General features: G+C 41.1%; 1 long non-coding RNA gene across 6 annotated transcripts in view; it reads right to left on the reverse strand.

The window, feature by feature from the left end:
• LOC147834234 (uncharacterized) overlaps window positions 1-21819 on the reverse strand; it is an 84084-nt gene that overhangs the window by 62139 nt on the left and 126 nt on the right. Inside the window, exons 1-5 of one of the 6 annotated variants that reach the window (XR_015506170.1) lie at window positions 20513-20799; window positions 19881-20379; window positions 18837-18954; window positions 17740-17961; window positions 17006-17601 (exon numbers count right to left, since the gene is read on the reverse strand). This is a non-coding gene — a long non-coding RNA (uncharacterized LOC147834234). Of the gene's footprint in view, window positions 1-17005; window positions 17602-17739; window positions 17962-18836; window positions 18955-19880; window positions 20915-21819 lie in introns of those variants that run through there. The other 5 variants (XR_015506171.1, XR_015506169.1, XR_015506173.1 and 2 more) reach the window with 5 other exon arrangements.

Consider the following 21819-nt stretch of genomic DNA (forward strand, 5'->3'; position numbering starts at 1 on the left):
GCATTTACGAAACATTCACAAAAACAATAGTTCCCCTTCGGTTGGGGAACTTCAGTGCCATGAATTGGGAGGATTCGGATCAGAAGCCGCTTGTCTGGAGAGTATTGAACGGGCCAATGAATGAAATTAATTGGCAGCGTAAGCTTGCGCAGGTGTGCGGCATCTGCAATTATCTCAGCATATAAGCACACCTGAAGCCAGCAGATGCCATCCTCTTCGCTTCAGATCCTTTCTGAGTGAGTCGATGAGGGTTCCTCTTGCTGATCAGCACTTCAGAGCGAACGAGTGTGTCTCCCGGTCCAGAGTGGGTCTTCGCGGTGGCAGACGGTCGAGCTGGGTTTCTCCCTTGCCTGCGGTTCTTTGGGTCCGGTCCTCCAGAGCGGTGCGTATTGTTGCAAACTTTCCTAAAAGAGCAACACAGTCGTGCAGCACGTCCTTTTCAGGATGGCGCTCCGACTGTGCGTTTCTGGATGCGGGGGTTTCCTGGCTCCGGATGATGGACACGATCACTGCATTGCATGTTTGGGGGTCCAGCATGTTAATGCGGTGCTCGCGGGCGGTTCATGTCGTCATTGCGATGCCATGACCGTTGCACAGCTAAGATCGCGGCTAACTTTCGCAAGAGAGCGAGCCACCCCAGTTGCCTCCTGTTCTAAAAAAGCAGCGGGCGCTCGGGCAGATCTGAGGGTTTCAGCGGGAGATAATCCGCCGCCCACGGGCTCGCGGACCTCTCGCTCCTCACGGCGCTCCATCCAAGCTTCGGGTAGTGGGAGTGATCCGTCTAACCAGATGGTAGCTCTCACACTCGCTGACACCGGAGATCAGATGTCCTCCGCTGCATCGGAGGGTGGGCTTTCACTGTCCGACGAAGATCCGGACCCGCTCGCCCCCTCCGGGCAGGTGTGCGCTGTCAAATCGGATCCTGAAGCGGACTTGTTAGCCGTGCTTTCCCGGGCTGCTTTGGCCGTGGGGTTGGAGATGGTTTATCCCCCAGCTCCGCGGCCGGACCGACTAGATGGGTGCTACGTAGAGGACCAGAAGGCGAAGCCTTCGAAGCCTCTCGTCCCCTTCTTCCCGGAAGTGCACAGTAGGCTCACGCAGTCTTGGAGGGCACCTTTCTCTGCCCGTGCTGCGTGTGCCTCCGCCCTCACCGCCCTTGACGGCGGAGCTGCCAGGGGGTATGAGGCGATCCCGTCAGTGGAGCGCGCTATCGTGGTCAATCTTTGTCCGCGCGGCGCCTCTACGTGGCGGGGTTTGCCCCGCCTCCCGTCCAAAGCCTGTAGGTTGTCTGCCTCCCTCGGAGCCAGAGCTTATAAGGCTGCGGGCCAGGCTGCTTCTGCTTTGCACGCCATGGCCACCTACCAGCGCTACCAAGCGCAGGCGCTGGCCGAGCTGCACTCGGGCGGGTCCAACCCAAGCTTATTACATGAGCTGCGCACCGCGACCGACTATGCTCTTCGGACTACTAAGTCCGCCGCGTGTGCGCTGGGGAGGACGATGTCCACACTTGTGATTCAGGAATGCCACCTCTGGCTAAACCTGGCCGATATGCGCGATGTTGACAAAGTTCGCTTTCTTGACTCGCCCATATCCCAGGCTGGCCTGTTCGGCGACACCGTCGGTGAATTCACCCAGGAATTCAAGGCGGTGAAAGAGCAGTCGGATGCGATGGGCAATGTCATCTATCGGCGTGGCCGTAAGCCCGCTCCGCCCGCCGAGCCATCCACCTCCGCTGTTCCTCGCCGAGGGCGCCCGCCAACGAGTGCTGCCCCGCCCCCGCCTGCGCCTCCGGCCAAGCGGGCGCGGCGTACACCTCGAAAGCAGGCAGCCCCTCCTGCCCAGGGCGCCGTTAAGTCCGGTAAACGGACCGCAAAGCGTCCCTGAGACAGGCCATCCGGAGAAGAGGAAACTTGCTCTTTCCCCGCTGGAGGGCGGGGCCCCGATAACAACGGTACTTTTCAGTGCCACCAAAACATCAGTAAAAGAGCACTTTTTCCCTTCCCCGGATGTGACTGCACGAGTTCTGCCAGTCCGGGACGCGCTGCCTTCTGGCTCGCAGACTCTACGTGCTTCGCCAGTGGCTCACGAGCGCAGGGGGGACGGTCTCCCTTCCCTCAGCCCTCCAGCCCCCTCTCCGGAGTCAGGGTGCGGAGCCAGAGCGAATCGCTCTCCTCCAGCTCTTCCGCGGGACCCTCGTGCTTCCTGGATCAGCACACCCACTCCGCGCTGCCCCACCGCTGGTACGTCAGCGATTGTAGCGATGACTCCATTAGCGAGGGCTCTGCCTGCCTGGTTAGCGCGGGCCAGCCCCTCGCGGTGGCTCATACGCACAATCAGACTCAGTTACGTGATTCAGTTCGCGAAACGGCCCCCCAAGTTTACGGGCGTGTATGTCTCCAGGGTCAACCCCCTGTCCGCCCCTGTCTTGCGAGAGGAGATTGCTGCCCTCCTGGCGAAGGGTGCAATCGAGCCGGTTCCTCCAGCCGAGATGGAGAGTGGGTTTTACAGCCCATACTTCATCGTACCCAAAAAGAGCGGTGGGTCACGGCCAATCCTAGATCTGCGCGTTTTGAACCGCTGTCTGCACAGGCTGCCGTTCAGAATGCTCACGCAGAGGCGCATTCTCCAATGCGTTCGTCCTCAGGATTGGTTTGCAGCCATAGACCTGAAGGACGCGTATTTCCATGTCTCCATTCTTCCACGCCACCGCCAATTTCTGCGGTTTGCGTTTGAGGGTCGAGCGTGGCAGTACAAGGTCCTCCCCTTCGGGTGCCCTTGAGCCACTCGAATCAGTATCTCTAAGATTTCTGTCCCTGAAGACAGCTCTGCTGGTTGCGCTGGTTGCGTTGGCCTCCATCAAGAGGGTCGGGGACCTGGAGGCATTTTCGGTCAGTGACTCGTGCCTGGAATTCGGGCCGGATTACTCTCACGTCATCCTGAGACCCCGCCCCGGTTATGTGCCCAAGGTTCCTACCACCCCCTTTAGAGATCAGGTAGTGAACCTGCAAGCGCTGCCCCCGGAGGAGGCAGACCCAGCCCTTTCTTTACTTTGTCCAGTTCGCGCTCTGCGCATTTATGTGGACCATACTCAGAATTTTAGATCATCTAAGCAGCTCTTTGTCTGTTATGGCGGTCGGCAGCAGGGAAGTGCCGTATCGAAACAAAGATTATCCCACTGGATTGTGGATGCCATTTCACTCGCTTATTCGAGTCGAGGTCAGCCGTGTCCCCCGGGAGTACGTGCACACTCCACTCGGAGCGTTGCATCCTCTTGGGCGCGTGCACGCGGCGCCTCTCTAACAGACATCTGTAGAGCTGCGGGCTGGGCGACACCCAACGCATTTGCAAGGTTTTACAATCTGCGAGTGGAGCCGGTTTCCTCAAGGGTATTAGGTAACCTTTTGGTGATTGAGGAGACAACTCGGTAGGGTGTTGAAACACGCTTGCTGCGCCATTCTCCTTAACACGGAGGTATGTGCGCCTTTTTATCTGTCAGTAAAGTTCCCCGTCAGGTGAGCCCTGCAGATTCCTCCATGGCCCCCAGCACTGACTCAGCGGAGGAGTCACTTGCTGGCCCACTACGTTGTAGGTCTGCCCGCTGGTCAGCCCGCGTTTTGGGTATAGGTGCCTGCTATGCGTGATCCCCACTAGGCGATCCCATATGCTTATTCCGCCACGGTTAAGTCCCCCCCCTGGGCGGACCCGTGTCTTCCCTCTCCGCTAACCACTCTTTTGCTATGCGTACTCCCCCTTTTTAGGGCTAGTCCATATGTAAATTCTGCCATCTATCCCCCCCTTGGGTAACGGATGGCCTCCGCAGCGTCCTCCCTATCGGGATTGCACGCTTCCCAACGTACTGTCGTATTTCCTAGAATTATCTAGATGCTCACGACTTCCCAAAAAATATATCTAAATCCGTAAAACTTCTGTTGAAGTAGGATAAATTAGGGCCAGGGACATGGAGGACCGCGCCCCCCATGATGTGGGTGCGTCACGCTTGCTTGACTATCTCCTCATCGGGGGTGTTGGTAAGGTGCAGTCATTATGGCGCTTTCCATACTTCTCCCATTTCATGGCACTGAAGTTCCCCAACCAAAGGGGAACGTTCGAGGTTACAGAAGTAACCCTTCGTTCCCCGAGGAGGGGAACGGAAGTGCCATACTCCGTCGCCATAATGACTGTCCCTTAGCTGTTTGAAAGTCTCTTCAGCTTAAAGGATGGCGTCTGCTGGCTTCAGGTGTGCTTATATGCTGAGATAATTGCAGATGCCGCACACCTGCGCAAGCTTACGCTGCCAATTAATTTCATTCATTGGCCCGTTCAATACTCTCCAGACAAGCGGCTTCTGATCCGAATCCTCCCATTTCATGGCACTTCCGTTCCCCTCCTCGGGGAATGAAGGGTTACTTCTGTAACCTCGAACGTTCCACTGCATCTATTTTCAATGTTAATCAACATTTATGAATATATTTTTTAAATCAGATGTTGTAATTAATGAAAGTTAATTAATGCTGTAAAAAATGTATTAATAGTTAATTAATTTACTGATGTTATCAAATTATACACTAAATACCTACTCCCAGGGCTGTTTATATCAAAGTGGATATTTAGCTGCACCATATGGTGTTTCGTAACATTTAAGTGTAGTTTATTTATAAACTAATTTCAAGAGGATCATGTGCTTATGATTGATCACAGCTGGCCCTGCATTAGCAACGCAGGATTCACCAATCGGATGATTCCTAACTCACTATAAATAATTAGAGTTTTTACCTTAGTTATCTTCATCTTGAAGAATCCCCCTTCCCCCCTGCTTCTCCCTCTTTTCCTTGACAGGGCGGCAGTGGTTAGCACCTCACAGCAAGAACGTCATTGGTTCAAATTCCTACTTGGCCAGTAGATGTTTCCGTGCGAAGTTTATATGTTCTTCCCTGGCAAGTGTGGATTTCTTCCGGGTTTAATCCCACAGGCCAAAGACGTGACATAGGTGAATTGACCAAATCAAGTCGGCTCCATTGATGAGCTCTTAATCAGTAATTCCTAATCAGCCACTATGCCATTAGCGTATTTTTAGCAGGGGGGTTTTCGAGACCTACCTGAGCTCAAACTCCCCTCTTGCCTTACTAACAGGAGGGAGCCCGTTTTAATTAAACGGGTTAATTTTTCAAATCATTCAAATCATTTTTATGAGGTGGGTTAGCCCATTAGCTCAACGCTCAACCCATAACCTGGAGGATGAGGACATGCATGCACATCCGATAATTTAGCCTACCCAATTCACCAATAGCGAATGTCTTTGGACTTGTTGGGGAAACCGGGGCTCTTAGAGGAAGCCCATGCAAACATAGGAAGAACATGCAAACTCTACACAAAACTGCCAACTGACCCAGCAACCGTCTTGCTGAGGTGACAGTTACCCACTGCGGCACCGTGCCACCCACTCACTGAATAATATTCATTCATTCATTCATTCATTTTCTTGTCGGCTTAGTCCCTTTATTAATCCGGGGTCGCCACAGCGGAATGAACCGCCAACCTATCCAGCAAGTTTTTATGCAGCGGATGCCCTTCCAGCCGCAACCCATCTCTGGGAACACAAAATAATATAATAAAATAAATTTAATTGAATTAAAATTGCATATAAATCATAATAAATTAGTTATATTTGCACTATTGATGAGAGGTTTGTTTTTAAAAAAATTCTCTCTGCAAGGTTGCATCAAATTGACAGCAAAGCACTGAAAATTAAAAAAAAAAGAAATATTAAATTATTGACAAAAAAGTAACATGGTTTAGACAAAAAAAATTAATAACGTAAAATGTTTTGTTTTCTTGAGAGACAAAAGATTAAATTTGAAATATATCCAATAATGTTAAAGCATTTAACAATAATATAGGATCAAATCAATGCTGCCTTGTTGAGCAAAAGCAAAATCTTAGATAAAGCGTAAACATAATCCATAAATGAATTAGCTCTTATTTGTATATAAATATTAGCATTAACATTCTTCCTCCTTAATTTACACCAATGCAACACAATCCTACTAGAGACGGACGATGTTGATATTATGATAACTAGGCTGTTAATTATATGACCTCACCGGTTCATGAATTAGGGAGGGGTTTTTCACACAAGGCCCTCCATTTTTCTGTTATCATAGTCTTAGATTGCACTGAAACAGGAGAGGATCTTATCGAGAATATATTACCAAACTGGGACGCAACCTCCCAGGTCAAAGGAGATATGTTTGTAGCACAAGAGTGCAAGCGTGTGCGTATGCACACGTGTTTTAATTTGGGTCCGCTGGTCAGTTTAATGCATCTGGATGTAATCTCGCCCCCTCTGCTATACGTTTACTCTTCACAGGTTAAGAGTAAAACCTGTGTTTCACCTCATAAAAAGTTATGGTGTTTCAAACAACTCGCCTCATAAAAACGCTACAGGGTCTCGCAAGGACACCTTTCTGCCCGGCGCTCCAGATCTCTGCCCATCTCACCTTTCCAAGTTCAAGACCCAGGACTCAAAAGGCCAAAAAAAGAGTGGCTATCAATCAGTGGGTTTGGAAATCAGGAAATAGGTAGATCGCCTTTTGGTGAGAGAAACACAAACCACATGTTGCAGCAGTAACAGCAGCAGGAGCAAAAGCGAGAGGATTAATGCTGTTGGTGAAAATGAGATCAGGTCACTCAAAGCTTCTGGTTCAATGAGAACCTACTGAACTTATATTTGCTACGTCCTCGCCCCAAACCCACATACAAATCTAAATTAAAACAACCTCACGAGCATTCTGACACCAGCGGAAGATCAGTCATCATCTCCTGCGCAAACACACGCACTTAATGTTTGGAGTGACCTCCTGATCCTGTTGTCCCTCTTCGTAGTATTTATTAGGTGCTGGAGCTTGGATGTATGTGTAGAGTTGATAAAAGCATCTGGACTTGTATTGGGGTTAAGACCCGAGGGAGAGAAGTGGGTGTTTTCAGCTGGACGGTTCTGAATTGTTCTTTTAGTGTCTGCGCAGCAATGTTGTACCTCCCCACCCAAGCGCGCTTCGGCCAGCCAAACTACTGTCTTGTGAAATGTGTAGCATATTTTGTGAGCTTACGTAAACCATAGGAGAGATACTTTTTGGAAATAACATGCAATTTACTGCAGGTGAAAAAATTATTTAAGAAAGGACTAAGAATGCAAGCATTCCAGATTTTATCTGCCAAGCTCCAGGGAACGCAGTCATTTGGAAAGCAAGCTCAGCTTCCAGCTCACACACCATTCTGACGAACCGACAAACAAGACACCAGAAGCTTTAGCGTGACCAAGTGAAGCACCGGGCCGATACACAGCCTCCATCTGTGGCAGAAATCAGTGCTATCTCTTCACGAGCCAATAGAAACAACGGTCATGTTTGTTTTAGATGCATCTGTGTTTGTTTAGTGAGTTTGTGTTGTACGTGTGGATGGAGGAACAATTAGCTTGGGGCATTTTCTTGGCCAGTTTTTTGGATATGGACGATAGAGAACTTCTCTCACTCACTCTGTCTCTTGCTTCCTCGCAGTCAGGAGGCTTAACAATTGGGATAGAAATACTCTAAAGCCTTGTTTACACGTGGTATTAAAATGCGCCTCTGGTGAGCTGATCACATGTGGTCAACTAAGAAACATTACTTCTTACAACATGTGTCTTAAATGTGTCTCCTGTGAGCACTTTCAAGGGGAAGGTTTCTGATTTTGTGACTAAATGCATCACTCAGTACGTCAGTTTGTTGATGCAGCAAAAACTACCCAGTTTTATGATGATGTTCTTTAAGCTATGCTCACTAAGATTGGATTCATTTGATCAGAAATATCGTTGATATTATGAAACATTATTAGTTTATATTAGATGTTTGCTATTTAAATATAATTTAAAATGTTTAAAACAGCAGTCTTTTCAGTCTTTTCTAGATACAAATTTAATACAAAAACTAATTTAAATAAAGCACAATATCTAATCTTACTTCCTTAAGAACTTACAATCTTAAGAAAAAGGTTCAATTGAAAAAAAAACTGATTGGTCTTGAAAGGAAAAAAAAAACGACAAATTATACTGACACCTCCTAGTTTAATCAATTTAATCACTTAAAAAAAAACTAAAAAAAAAAAAAAAAACTGACCCCAAACTTTCCAATGTTTAATCTCTAATCATATTGAAATCAATGTGTATTGTTAATTGTGTACAACTACACACATATTTGTAAATCTTAGTTTGTGTGGACAATGACCTAAAATAGTTTCAATTAAACCTAATCCTAGCCCAGAAAGCATTTTCAGATATACAGATGAAGTCAGAATTATTAGCCCCCCATGTTTATTTTTCCCCAAAGTTTACCGGAGAACAAAATAGTTTCAATAACTCATCTTTAATAACTGATTTATTTTATCTTTGTCATGACAGTAATCAATATTTGACTGGATATTTTTCAAGACTAAAGAGTAAAGAGGCTAATAATTTTGACCTCAAAATGTTTGTTTTTTTTAAGATTAAAAACTGCTTTTATTCTAGCCGAATTCTAGAAAATTCTTCTCTAGAAGCAAAAAATATTATCAAACATACTGTGAAAATTTCCTTGCTCTGTTTATTCAGGAAACATTTAAAAAAGAAAAAAATCAATGGGGGAAAATAATAATAATAATAATAATAATAATTTGACTTCAACTGTATATAATATTGTATTTGTAATCATTTATTTCCCAAAGTAAAATAAATGTCAGGTTTTTTGTTGACAACACACACAAATATAGAACTTCAACTCAACACATGTCCTACTCCTACTCCCTGAGCTACTTTTAAAAGCAAATGCAGTAATTAAATTACTGGTTTTAAATCTGAACTCATGCTCTAATATAATTAACCAAAAATAACCATCATAAACAAGACAGATTAGGCCAGAGTCTTAATTAAAAATCTCATTCCTCAATTAGTTAGTTTGGAGTTACCGATACAGATTTTTGCCACTTAAAAGAAGCAAAAGAAAGAGATTTCTTTCAAAAACGTTTGATTATTCAGTTTAACAGCATATTTAAGAAAAAATGAAAAAAACATAGTGATCCTGTAACTATTAAAGGGTTTATATTATGCTCTTTTACAAAGTCTAGATTCTGTTTGGGTGGTAAGTTCAATGTATCTTTATTTATATAGCGCTTTTACAATGTAGATTGTGTCAAAGCAGCTTAACATAGAAGTTCTAGTAAACTGAAACTGTCTTAGTAACATATTTTATAACATAAACAATGACATGCTTTCATGCTTAGTGGTTCACAAAATGCATTGCTTTTCACATAATTTAAATCATTACAATACATTTTGCCCCAGCCAGTCACAAACGGCTTGAAAAGTTCCAGGTTTAATAAAGGCATGCCTTCCAAAAAACTAAATGTATTTACCTAATGGTGAGTTTTATTCACTTTATTTACTTTATTATTCTCCCAGTTAAACAGCCACTTACTTTTGAGATTTTGTGAGAAGTTGATGAATTTACATGTAAATCCAGCAACGATTACCCCACTGCAGTGCAAACTAACATCATAGATCATCTAATATGATCATTATTAAACTTTATCTAGATTATTCTTGCACATATTTGAAAATTGGAATATTAATTATTTCATAATACAATCAATTTTAGCTGAAAATATTGGTCAATAAGATTGCATATAAATTTTGCATACACAAATATAGACATATTATTAGGTATAGATTCAAAATGACAAGTAATTAGTATTTGAGGCTGCCTATGATCCTTAAACAGAAACATCAGATTATTTTTTATTCTAAATATATCTGAGAAAATTTCGTATATAAGCTAATGTTACACCAAAAGACATTTTAGTTGGTCACTTCAGTAAATCATGGTAAAAAATGTGTGATAGCGACTATTTTGCGCAGGACACATTCTAATGTATTAAAGATAAAGAGGTTACAGCAATACACACACACATGCACACATGCACGCATGCGCACACACACTATATTGGGTTTTATTTTGGCCCAGCTGATTGATATTTACAAGTTCATTGTCAGACAGATTCTGCTTGTTCTCTGAGCATCTGGCTAAAATTAAATACCATGAGATAATGCTATGAACGTTTCCCCTGCATTTATTTATTTACTCATGTGAAGTCTGTCATTACAATTTAGATAATCAAATTTGTTTTTCGAATCCCTCAGGGTATTAAAACCCAGAATAAATCGCAGAAAATCTGGCAGTCTCAAAGCCTTAAAACTTGCCAGAAAGAAAGAAGCTGAACTTGTCTGAGGCCTTAGGAACAAAACCTATGTAACCGTGTTTGGAACTTTCCAACGAAAACACCTACAGTACTTGTGCTTCATTCTTACTTTCCTTAACCAGAGTGCACTGCATTTCCCAGCATTCCTTAGAGGGGTGTTCATCCTGAACCACAGCCCAGATGCATTATTGGGTGAAAACGGCTCTCTGGAGAAATTTAGGCGACTGATTGCTAAATCACAGCCTTTACATTTGATCTTAAAGCAATATATGCGCATATGGTTTGATTTAAGAGGCTAGGGTGGTCCGGCAGATATATTTTTATTTTAATTTACTGTAAGTAATTGTAAATTAAAGTTTTGCTGGGTGTCTATTCGCTCCAGGTGGCTCCGAATAAAATAATAAGGTTATATAATCATATAAGCTTTCAACGCCTGCAATTTGCACAACTGCACTGGAAGATTTAAATAATGACATTTAATATTTTTATAGAATGGTTTCTAATGCCCATTGCAATAAAGTCTAGGCTGATTACATTTCAATTTGAACCACCTGCACATCACAAATTGACTTTTGGATGATGTTGCATGGGAGCCGCCACAAAAGCTGCTATTTGTATCAGCTTTTGCAATTTCCAACCAGTTGCTGAGTCCACACTGGCATGAAAGAACAGCGCAGAGGAAGGTTTTCTGGTGGTCTGACTTCAAAGTGCTGACGTAATAAACACTTCATTGCACAAGACTACAGATGGCGGGCCGCTTTGTGAAATCACCTGTTATTTGGAAGCCCACTTGCACTTTACACACTTACGAGTGTGGGTTTACCATTAACTTAGCCCTACTGATGAAGGTGATGCTGTTAAAAGAAATGGTTCTTTTAAAGGCGCTTGCTTCAAAATTTAAAACGTATCAGCATTTACTCACCCTCATGACATTCATGCACGTATTACATTATTTTGTGGCAAGATTATAGTGTAAAGAACCGTTTTATCTAATCAATGAAAGACAAAATTGTTTAGCTCCTCTGACTTTTCGTACAATGTCTTATTTTTTGTTTCAATGAGACAAAAATGATTATAAATATTAAGGAAAAAAATAATTAAATAGTGTATTATGTTCTCTTATTTGAAAAGACATGCTTTTTTTGTGAAGCTACTTTAAAACACTAAAAAAAATTATGATAATTGAACTGAATTCCATATAATCACAGTTTAATCTGAAACTAACCGTATTTATTTATTTTTTTTGGTTTTAAGCTGTCAAGTGTGTTAAGCTTTTAACATTTTAAAGGGTTCCTTGAATGCAAGTAAGCTTGTTCCCCCCGCCCACCGTTCTTATATGTGTGTCAGAGCCATTGAGATCGCTCACTATTGCCCTGATACATGTAGTCTTCACATAGTTAAACAGTACAGTGACAGACAAGAATGAAGCAGATCTCCCTTACTACAGTAAGAACTTTTCCAATGGGTTTTTGCTATTTGTTGTGGAGTTAATTCAAGCCTTTCTGCAATGATGAATCACACACAATATAGTTATAAAGGGCATGCGTGTGGACACACACACGGCTTATTGTGATTGGATGCACGCTAATATACACTCATTCTTAAGGTGCTACTGATCACAATATAGTTTGATCTTTAGATATTTTTAGATTTCAGAATACATTGATTGTCACAATTGTCATGTTAAATGTAACATATTTTGGCATTTATCTTTAAAGTGGTTATTTGAGACATTTAAGCGGATGCTTACTTGTTTTCAGTGTGTTTTTTATGTTTTTAAAATTACTTTTGTAATGGGGCATCCCATCTTTAAACTTTGAGCTACCTCACCTCAAACCATCTTCAAGCTAATCAAATCAAATCATATGTAATTATGTGGCTCTTCTCACAATACACTTCATTTCAAACCAATTTCAGCACACATTATGTTATAAAATTATACTGTTATGTCTGTGAAAACAGATTCATCAAAACTAAATATTTTGATAGCCCATCATTCATTTTTTGAATAGTCCATCATTCGATTGTATTTATTTATTTGTGCAAACATACATTTACTCAGCTTTTACATTAATTTCAGTAATGTTATTGAAAATATGGAAATGTTTAACTAATGTAATTGGTAAATTATTTAATGGATGTATTATATGAGAGAACTGCCAAAGCTTTGTGTACCAAACAGGTAATTCTGATTGGATTTTGATGGTAAATATCTTAAATAATGATACATTTTTTTATGTTCGGTTTTCAGGTCCATAAGTCATTATTTTGTTTGTTTGACTACATGTACACTACCGATCAAAAGTTTGGGGTCAGTTATTTTTTTTAATTATTAATGTTATATAATAATTTCAATAAAATTATTTAGTTCATTAAGACGGCATTTATTAAATTTAAAAGAATTAGGTATTGATGTAGTTTCAAATGAATTTATTACTCCAGTCATTATTGCTTTTAGTACTATTACCATTAATAATAATAATAATAATAATAATAAATATTAGAATGATTTCTGAAGGATCATGTGACTGAAGACTGGATAATAAAGCTAAAGATTCATCTTTAAAATCACTGGAATAAATTAATAAATAAAACTATAAAACTCTTTTTGAACCGTTATTTTATAGTGCCATAACATTTCACAATTTGTACTGTCATTCATTCATTCATTCATTCATTCATTCATTCATTCATTCATTCATTCATTCATTTATTCGTTCATTTTCTTTTCGGCTTAGTCCCTTTATAAATTCGGGGTCGCCACAGTAGAATGAACCACCAACTTATCAAGCACACGTTTTATCCAGCGGATGCCTTTCCAGCCGCAACCCATCTCTGGGAACCATACATACATACATTCACACTCATACACTACGGACAATTTAGCCTACCCATATCACCTGTACCACATGTCTTTGGACAGTGGGGGAACCCGGAGCACCCGGAGGAAACCCACGCAAATGCAAAGAGAAAATACAAACTCCACACAGAAACACCAACTGACCCAGCCGAGGCTCGAACCAGCGACCCTCTTGCTGTGAGGTGACAGCACTACCTACTGCACCACTGCGTCACCCCCAATTTGTACTGTATTTTTGATTAAATAAATGCAGCCTTAGTGAGCAGGATAAGCTTAAGTTAAGACATTTAAAATTTCTACTGACCCCAAACTTTTGACGGTATCGTAGATTCACAAGAAAAATCTGAATATGTTCTTACACCACACAGTACCGTATACAATTCCTTGTCAATGCTAACTGCCTGTTAGCACGGTTTTAAACTCAACATGCAAACCCATCCTTTCCATGAAGTAAAGACATTCCTACTCAAGTCAAATTACAGCTGTCAATCAAATGCTGGTTCTGTACTATAGAAAATCTGATATGGAACACATCAATTGTCTTGTGTGCGCCAACAATGATTCCTATATTAGATTATTTGCTTGAATACATGTTTGTTGTGTAACAGAGTTTAAAATGATGTCATTTTGTTCTGTGATTGGCAGTCGGAGAAATTCCGATATGGAACCCATTAAATCGCTGGCGTCTTTTGTGCTTAGCAGACTCCCGTATGTTTCAGCATTTCATTTCGCTTTTTTTTTTCTCTCCTACTCATTTTTAGCCTTTGTAGTGGCTCTGCTTCTCAAGGACAGGAACATAACTCTTGGAAAAATATATTTCGGCAGCTTAGTACTGAAAAAAAAAAGAGCCGAACATGACACTCTGAAGGGATTCTTGCTAAATGCATTGCAAGTGCTTTTGTTCTTCAAATTTACAGGTGCTTCTTCTGGATATAATGCTGACCTCTATGCTATAATTCTGATTATCGTCGTGTCTGTTTTTAGAGAAGGTCATACGATGAGCATTTCATCATCTGTGGATGCTCACACAGGAAATGGTGTCATCTGAAACATGAGCTTGTGCTTCCCTGGCAGTTACAGTAACCAGTCTCATCAGAGACCACAGGATATTAAATCAGGATAATTAAGTGTCAGGAGTTGTAATAATTTTGTTATGGGTTATAAAGTGACAAGCGGAGGATGTACAGATACAAACACTGCACATGTGGCCTTCAGAGCAGACAAAGCCCATCCGCAGACCCTACCGAGAAACCTGCAAGTGGCCGCAATCCTGGAATCTGCTACATCAAACCACTCATGCATTTAATGTCCCGGGAGTGGGAAATATCTGTCAGTACAATCAACAGGAGCTTGATCGATCACTCTGTTTCTCTCCTTCCAATCTCATAGAGAAGCAATTGATGGCTGTCCATTTCTACAGAGTCCTCTTTAGATCTGCTGCCGTTTCCCTGGGTTTTAACACCAAAGCTTGGGCTCTTGAATAAAGGGCAGATTTATAACCTTGCGCCTTGCTGTGTGGACAGCATAGTGCAGACTTTCCTCTCACTGTTTGGTTAATAGTTTTTCCTCCATGCTGAATACCAGTTCAAAGACGCCCAGTCTGCACAAAACATTACAGCAGCGCAGCTCTTGTTGATGGATGCGCTAGGCGAGCATTATTTGTAAAGCACAGACGCTGTGCGTAAGATGAAAAGTCGCGCTCAGATGCCAGCACGCTAGAGTGACCAATCAAAACAAACACACACGCGTCCAAACGTAATTACTAACCATGATTTGTTTCTGTTCAGGATGCTTAGCGATATCTGACTCGGAATATCTGCAGGTCGTTTCGATGACAAAGTGTCTTTAATTCGATAGACACATGTAGCTGCACGGAAACATAATGGAGACTTAAAGTACCCATGAAATCAAAATAACGTTTTTTATATGTTAATATCAGCATGTTAGTCTCAAGGATATCCATAAGCTGTTGTGCTCCAATATGGTTGCAAAATTTTCATGATATAAACATCTAAAGCTTGCAGTTTGTCACTTCCACCTAAATGGATCAATGATTCATCAAATCTTCTGACCAATCAAAGGCTCTCTAGATTCTAGAATGCCCTACTCCATTCAAGACAATTCTCATTTGCTTTTTATTTGATGCATTTGAGCCATAGACTGTAAAAAATATGGACGTAGTATCCTTGACATCACCTATAGGTTTCTGAAGAGCTCAAGTGAAGCTGCGAGTGGGCGTGGCAAACCATTTTGTGTATGTGTCATTGCACCGACCGTTAGGTAACCAAAAAAGTGCAAAGAGGCAGAGCATGAGTGGAGCTACAGATGCCTGCTAGCATTTTGCTTAGACAGGGGCTGTGTTCAAAACCGCATACTTCCATACTATATAGTACGTTAAAATCAGTATGAGCCAAGTATTATGTAAAAATTCATATAATTCAAAAATAAGTATGCGAGAAGTACCTCGATGACCTATTACTTCCGACAATATTCTGAAGTGCGCATCCCATGCATGCAGCGCTATTCCCTGATGCCCCATGAGATAATTCATGAATGAGAGTGAAGCAACGCAAGTGATGTGGGTAGGTCACGTGACCATGACAAAATGGCGGATGTAGTACGTACGAATTTCATTCATACTACTTACATTCTTACTTTATAGAACATACTTTTCTACTGGCCGAGTAGTACATTTAAATTCAAATGCTTTTCTTTGGCAGAAACGCTTAAAGGCTGATTTATACTTCTGCGTTGAGTGATCGGCGTGACCTACGGTGCCTGCCTTGCGCGTAGTCATGCATTTATATTTCTGCGTGCTGATTGTGTTGCTCTGCAAAAACAGTTCCGAAAAACTAGCTAGCAGTAGGTTTTTATGTTCCTTTGTGTCGAGTTTCTTAGCAGGTATCTTGCTTTTTCTTAAGGCTACAAGTAGCTAAAATTCACTCATTCAGAGGTGGGAACAGGCGGAGGTGCAACAACTTTAATCATAAGATAAACATGAAACAAAAGTTTCCATCTGGAGCTCTTTCAAGGGACTCGACACTTGTAAACACTCACTCGTCACTGCGACGTGTAGTTACATTTTTTGAGAGGTGCACGTCAGCGTTGGCACTAGCCACAGCGAGGGCCTACGCACCCGAGCAAAGGCTGTTCTGATGCATACGTATAAAGCAGCCTTAAAACTTCATTACCTGCGATTTGTTTGAGTTCTGACCACATGTGCTTGGCTTTTAACTATATCAATAAAGTGTTTAGTCTTTTAAAAACACTGTTGTAATACATGGTTCCACTAAGCATTGTTCTTTGTTCTCTTGGAGAAAAATGCTAACTACTTCCCAACACTTCAAATATAGTCTGTGTTAGTAAATGCTATTTATGAAATCGAGGCATAACACTGTATGCCAACGCTTCAGATGACTGTACTATAGCCTACAGCTAATCAATCTGTCAGATTCTGTGGTGCATTACAGGTCTAAAAAAATTATAAATGATCAATTATCTTAAATAAAACAAATATATTTATAGAGATGGTATATACGTATGAGAATTGCACTCACCTGCCACTTGAATGGTTTGTGAGCAGAATTAAGTGCACACAGCATGCCATGTCATCTGATAATTGTAAGAAATAATTCCAAAAGACAATTGACAGTGTAAAGCCTCATAAAACAAGACAAAAAATATGATATGCAGAGTTCATTGACAATGACGTAATAACAACCAGCGAGACCTGTCAATCAAATGGCCACTCCCTTAATTATGCTGACTTAAAATAAAATAAAACCTTAATAAAAATAAAACGGAAGAGTAATAAAAAAAAAAACACCTTCTTACAGTTGTCATGAAGTGTAATATTAGCTATATACAAAAAAATCGTGTTTTGTACCACAGAAATGTGCTTTATTATGGAGCGAGGCCTATAGCGGAATATCAATGAATAGTTACTTCTAGCTTCACAATGGGAGAACGGGATGTTGCCACTTGGTTTAAGCTTATCCACTCTCACTGGCAGAGCTTTGATAAAAATGAAACTTTATTGGCTGTTTTTCAAAAAGGGGAGGAGCTACTCTATATTCCGTCCTTTCTTCATGTTTCAGTTGAAGTTACATCAAACATGGAACAGAAAAATATGCACATTTCAAAGCACTCCACAAGACCATAAAGCAAGTTAGCGGACCCGTGGGTGAGTGTGTTTATGGAGGGCTTCTTAAAAGCAAAGTGGCATGTTTATGTACAGGTTTCATGCATATTTACATATGCTCAGACACACATGGAGATTGGAGCGTTCCTGTTGTGCTGTGGTCTGTCAGACCTGTGATTTACATTAAAGTCAATCACTCACTCTGAAGGGCTTCTGCCTGCAGCTCCCTGCTGATGTTCAACAGTGGCAGTATTACATTCTTTATGATGGAGGCCCCTTTTTTCTCTGTCTTCTGTCTCTCTCTCTCGCCGAGCCAGAATCCTCCTCCTCTTCTTCTCTGTTTTAAGATGGAGGGATGGAAACGATTATAGGAGAGAGGAGAAAAAAGACAGGCAGATGGGGATTCCAGTGATCTCTTTGGAATAGATAAATAGATTTTGAAATCATTCACAAATGATGTGCAAAATGTGCTCACCATCTGCTCCTACCAGTGCTGAGAAAGCCCTGCTCTCCCATTGCATACTTTCCCCCCTCCCCTGCTCTTTCTTTCATTCTCTCTCTCTTTCTCCTTCCCCTCGTCGAATTTGTCATTTTATAGCCATCGCGTCTGTGTCGCAGGTGTCATTTTCAGTGACTGTTCCAGGAGGCCGACTCGCAGAAAGAGGGTTGGATTTCTGACTTGTAGTTTAGAAGCAAGCTTTAATGGAAGAAAGAGAGAAAAAAACTCAACGTATGAATAAATCCCATTGAATGAACAGCATGAAATGAGCATCCTGATTGCGTGGGTGTCCCACAAGCAGCATTTCCCATGGAGCACTAAGGAGAACATCTGATGGTTGCCAGATCTTTGTGGATTCTGATATATGTAGCAAAGTATGTTGTGGGATAATGTTAGACAATTTAATTTTATTTCTTGTTACTTATTAGGACATTTAAATAAATCCACAAATGCACATGTAATTCAGAACTAAAAATAAGCAATATCACATGAGTAGCAGTGCGATATGGCTGTATATTGACACTGGTGGGAGGCGTGTGTTGGCTCGAGGTTGCCGGCCGAGTGCCTTAGTGCCCCCCACCAGTGCCAATATACAGCCATATTGCATGACTGCATAACTGTGTGTTTAAAGGAGCAAATCAAACATGGAGAGTCTCAAAAATCCTTTTGTACCAGGAACTACTTTGTTCTGCCACTCATTCACATCTGCAGTTAAAGTCGGAACAGCAGAAACCTGTATTTATTCACCAATGTCACTTTAAAGCTAGTATTTGAATGATTCTCAAACGTAATGTCTAAAGAGATAACAAAACAAGTAATTTTCCTCACATTTTAAGATTATAAGGTTGAACGGCATGAAATGCCAATCTACAGAGATTTATAAGTATTTCTCTGTTGCAATCGAGATTTCACAATAATTAACCCCGAAAAAGCCAGAGCAAAGCAAACACTACCAGTTTCTGTGCTATAAATACAGCACAACAAAATAGAAAAGAGAGGAATTAACTTAGAATGCCACTTTACTAATTTTTAATGACTTATAATGAAATGTTCAACTGTATTTTGAAACTTACGAAGCGAAAATGCTGTTCTTCTCTCCTAAGGACTTGCAGTCTCTGCCGGCTTCTTGTAGGGGAACGTCAACCATCACTTTCTATGATCTGTTCACACAGGCTGATGACGGCCAATGCACTGAATCAAAATTATAAATATTTTAAAATAGGCACTATTCTTATAAGTAAACTGCATAGCTAAATTTTTGACAAAAAAGCCTCAAAACTACATTATGTTGTCCAACAGTAGCAATATTTGTCAGACTGTAGAGTGTCCTCTGCTTGTCGCTGTATATGGGCGGAGTAATACACACAAGGGTGAAGGGTGAAGAGGCAGTACGAGTGCTGTTATTTGCAGAATATCACACAGCAATCAGCAAATCAGATTCAAGAACCAAACAAATCTGTTGTATAAATATTAATATAGAATTTACAATTATCTCTATAACAATTACTGTTTATTCATTATTTATACAGATTGTAATTATACATTTATTTTTTAGAAACTCAAAATTCAATCATTCATTCATTCATTTTCTTTTCAACTTAGTCCCTTTAATAATCCGGGTTCGCCACAGCGAACATCCGGAACATCTCTAGGAAACATCCACACATTCACACACACACTCATACACTACGGACAATTTAGCCTACCTAATTCACCTGTACCGCATGTGTTTGGACTGTGGGGGAAACCGGAGCACCCGGAGGAAACCCATGCAAAGGCAGGGAGTACATGCAAACTCTACACAGAAACGCCAACTGAACCGAGGCTCTAACCAGCGACCTTCTTGCTGTGAGGCAACAGCACTACCTACTGCACCACTGCGTCGCCTAAATTTAAATTTCATGTAAGGGAAAATTTCACTCCTAATATTTTTAGTTTTGTAGTTTTTCAGTTGAATTTGCACTTTGATTTAATCAAGATTTTTTGCACATCAACATTTACTTTAGAAGTAATTTTTGTAAGTTTTCTGTTTTTGTTCTAATGATCAAAAGAGCTATTTTCAAAATTAATTTAGCTGAAAATTCATTTTAAGTGTGTATTTATGGTTAAAAACATACCTTTCATTTCAAGTCTTTTTGATGTTTGTCTTTTTCCATGATGGACGTCCAGCATTATCCAGCCTTCAGCACCTGAACTGCAGCTCTCCACAAGAAGTTCAGCCAGAGGAGAAATGGTCATGCCCAATGAGCCTTGTATCTCTCAAAGTTTTTTCTTTCACTTTTGTCAATTGGTGAAGTTTTATTCCTTACCACTGGCTTGCTTGGTTGGGGACTTGTGGAGCTTTGCATTAATGGATTTGCTCTTCAGTGTTTGGACTTTCAGCAGTGAAAATTAAACCACACTAAAATTAACTAAACTGAACACTGAAAACTGGACTGAAGCAGTTTCAATTTACTAGAACTTCTATGTTAAGCTGTTTTGACATGTAATTCAAGATCTTTATGAGGCCATCATTGAAATTGGGTGCATACTGTATTTAGATTTTTTTGTTTTAGAGAGTTTAAGGGACACTAGGATACATGTTGTGAAACCGGGACAGTTTCAGGACATCAACCTCTGTTATTACAAGTGACAAACAAAAACAAAAATAGAAACAAACTCATAAAAATAGACATTTTTCTAGCTTACAAAAGGTTTGATTTAAAGCGAGACCCTTTTTTCAGACCCACAATATTGAAACCTTACTCACCAGCTCTGATTCGAAGGCATAAACATAATATCCTTAACCATTTAATAAGCTTTTCCTGGTCTATTTTGATCCCATTGATGGTCCGACATGGCGAGAGGAAAAGGAAGCTGGCATCATCCCACCAAAATGGAGAAGAAAAAAACGAGAGGGGAAAGGAAGAAGAAAAGAAAAACAAAAGTAGTCAGGATCTGATTAGTAACACTTACATGGCTAAATGAATCCCAGTAACATATCTGCCTCAACCACACATGCTTCCCATAACCTGCAGAAACGTGCTGAGAAAGAAACAGACGGGAAGATAAAAATAAGTTGTTATCTTTTACTAAAAATAACACCAGGCTGAAAATCATATGGGCACGGTAGAAGTTACTCTACCTAATTTCATATGTCAAACATTTTTGTACATTCATTAATCCATTCATAAAGGTGCCCTTAGACCTCCAAATTAAACACAAAACACCTTTCCTTCAGTTTTTTTAGTTAAAGGTGTGACTTCATAAGGAAATAAAAAGCGACGTTATTGCTCAAACCATGTACTAGCAAAACCACAAGCTAGCAAGGGCCTTTTCTTACACCAACATCACCTTGAAACAAAAACAGGACACATCTGCCACATCTCCACATGTCTGAGTGGAAACAAGATGGAAACAAGACATTTCAGCCACACACATACACACGCAGAACTCTGGTACTTGTGTGATTGACATTTTTAACCCTAACAATAACAGATGACTGTAACTTGAAAAATGGCAATTAGAAGAAAATGTAGAACAGATGAGGAGGAAAAGAAAGAGAGAGAGAGTGAAATACACACATCCAGTGAGAGAAAAAGAAAATTCCTCCTTTGAATGGGACTCTGAGATGAATGTGAAGGACACACAGATTATCCTGTGCTATTGTTCCAGAAAATAACTCAATCATGCTGTTGAAGCTCGTCGGTACACAGCCAAATACGGAGAAGTGCTGTCACCAGGCTTTGCGTATGAGCTCATGAAACATACGTGCCTCTGATGACATTGTTTTTGCACAATTTATATTATGCCCTTTTTTTTTTTTTTTGCACGTTTAAGGGCAGTTTCAAAGTTAAATATTTAATGATTGGCGATAAAGAGTGTTTTCTCAGAAACAAATAAATGTGACAGTGACAGTGTTTTATAAAGTTGGTTCAGACATGTATTTAGGCTAACATAGGCTTATTCTGAAAATGTAGTCCTATATATGTTTCTACAGGTTAGAAGTATGTAGCCAGAGCTATGGCTGCATTTTGTCTTCAAAACGAATGCTATGGGGTGGTATGATGCCATTCC

Source organism: Danio rerio, chromosome 13, assembly GCF_052040795.2.
Source record: "Danio rerio strain M-AB ecotype USA chromosome 13, GRCz13ab, whole genome shotgun sequence".
Taxonomy (NCBI): domain Eukaryota; kingdom Metazoa; phylum Chordata; class Actinopteri; order Cypriniformes; family Danionidae; genus Danio; species Danio rerio.